This window comes from Macadamia integrifolia, unplaced genomic scaffold (assembly GCF_013358625.1).
Source record: "Macadamia integrifolia cultivar HAES 741 unplaced genomic scaffold, SCU_Mint_v3 scaffold2996, whole genome shotgun sequence".
NCBI lineage: Eukaryota > Viridiplantae > Streptophyta > Magnoliopsida > Proteales > Proteaceae > Macadamia > Macadamia integrifolia.
The window spans coordinates 15,614-17,674 of record NW_024869122.1 but is presented as its reverse complement, the minus strand read 5'-3'; positions in this window follow the sequence as shown (position 1 = coordinate 17,674).

Sequence of the window (2,061 nt, the reverse complement as noted above, 5' to 3'; positions counted from 1 at the left end):
TAATCTTTAAAAAAAAAAAAAAAAAAAGAACAAAGATGCTAAATTCTGCTTTTAAATACTTGCATACTCCAAGGGCCGCTTATCTTACCATTAAGAATATCAACTGCCAACATGGAATCAGATTGGATAAATACCTCCAGGAAGCCTTTGTTAATACAAATACAAATCTCTCCATGGATTGCAAGCAATTCCATGGCAAGGACGGACAACTCCTCACCCAAACCTACATAAGCAAGGATAGGGGTGCCTCTTTCATCCCGAATCATCCCACCATACGAAGCTTTGTCATCAGAAAGCGCACCATCACAATGTAGAGCAATCATATGGGAGGGGGAACTGAACCAAGTGCAAGTCTTTGGAACTTTAACAGTCCAATTAATTTGTAACCCCCAACTATCTACTAACATCTAATTTCTTGCACTATGCACTCTAGAAAGTGGAATAGTAGAGCACCTAGAAAGGATATCATCTTTAATAGAAGCCACAATCTAGAATCTTGTTCTGGTCTTGTTTCTAAAATTCCTGTAATTCCTCTCAGTCCACAGATGTTATATTGTAGCACAAAGAGCCAATTTTTCTACTACCCGAATCTGATCATCACTTCCAAAATAATAATGGACTCACATAGCAGCATCCACAACATTAGAAGCTGGCCTTCCATCTTGTCAGCAAAGAGAGTAAAGATGTAAAACTACATTCAAAAAATAAATGGTTGCGGCTTTGAAGGTCAACCAAAAAAAATATGCAATGAGGCTGAACCTGTATTTTCCGATGAATTAGTTGCTCCTTTGTAGGAAAAGTGTCAACAAGGCATCTCCATAGAGTAAATGAATTCCTAGTTATATTATTAGTAAACCATACTAAATCACATCAATCCACTTTCCTTGATGGACCTCTAATAATATTCCAAGCAGTTTTAGTAGTAAAGAGACTAGAAGAATTACCTGTCCAAACCACCAAATCATTATCAATGTGATGGAGTTTCTTTAAGTTCGATAACTCCCTCCAGGCTTCAGTTAAGTCTAAAAAAGAAAAGAGATCAGTGTACCAGTCACCATCCCTCATAATATCCTTCATCAAGGCATGACGATCAGAACCTGCATCATAGCGAATTCTGTTTCCAAATCTCTTGATTAGTGCTCCAAACGGATGCCACCTGTCCAACCAAAGATCAGTTGAGCTACCATCCTCGATTCAGTCCACTTATTTTGTGAATAATGTGATGTCATTTAAATCATAAATTGATAACTATTTTGAATCTTTTTTTGGGGTGCAATAATTGCAATTTTTTATTATCAGTAATGAATTATTGTTGCAATGGTTACCTTAATTCTCTCTTATTGGTTGCAAAAGGCTTTATTTTATTTTATTATCTTGGTAATGCAGTTGATCAATTACAGGTAAATCTCTAAATCTCTTTCTTTTTTTTATGGTAATAAAGTTTGAGTATTGAGTGCATCTCTTTCTCAATAGATTCATGAATCTACTTGATAATAATGCTTTTCCCTTTTCATGGATGATCTTCACATATATAGACAGTTTGACATTAAGTTTCAAGCTTCTACCCCTATGCGAATTTCAAAAATATTTTACAAAAGGCAGGTTTTACTTGAGGGTTTTTTTTTTTTTGTCAACTTTTTTATACCATTTATCGCCTTTAAAATTCAAGGTGTTATTTTTTACATCCTTTATCATGAATACATCTCTTACCTCTCCCTTCCTTCTATCTTATGTCACTTGTAATCTTTCTCTCTCTATATTCTCTTCCTCTCTCACCATCTCTATCAAAGACCACACATATAGCTTTTGTTAGTTCGTAGTATTTTTTATTTGCCCTTGCATTTGCACGTATATTTCTGCTAGTTGATATATATATTTATATATCAACTAGCAGAAATATACGTGCAAATGCACGAGGGGTAGTCTCCTACTTGAGATAACTTTTTTTTTTTTTTTTTTTTTTTATTATTGAGATATAAATGATATTGGATACTGCTTTGTATTTCATATGAGTAAGGTAGGCTATAGTGACACATTTACCATTTCCCAATCGATCCCGGA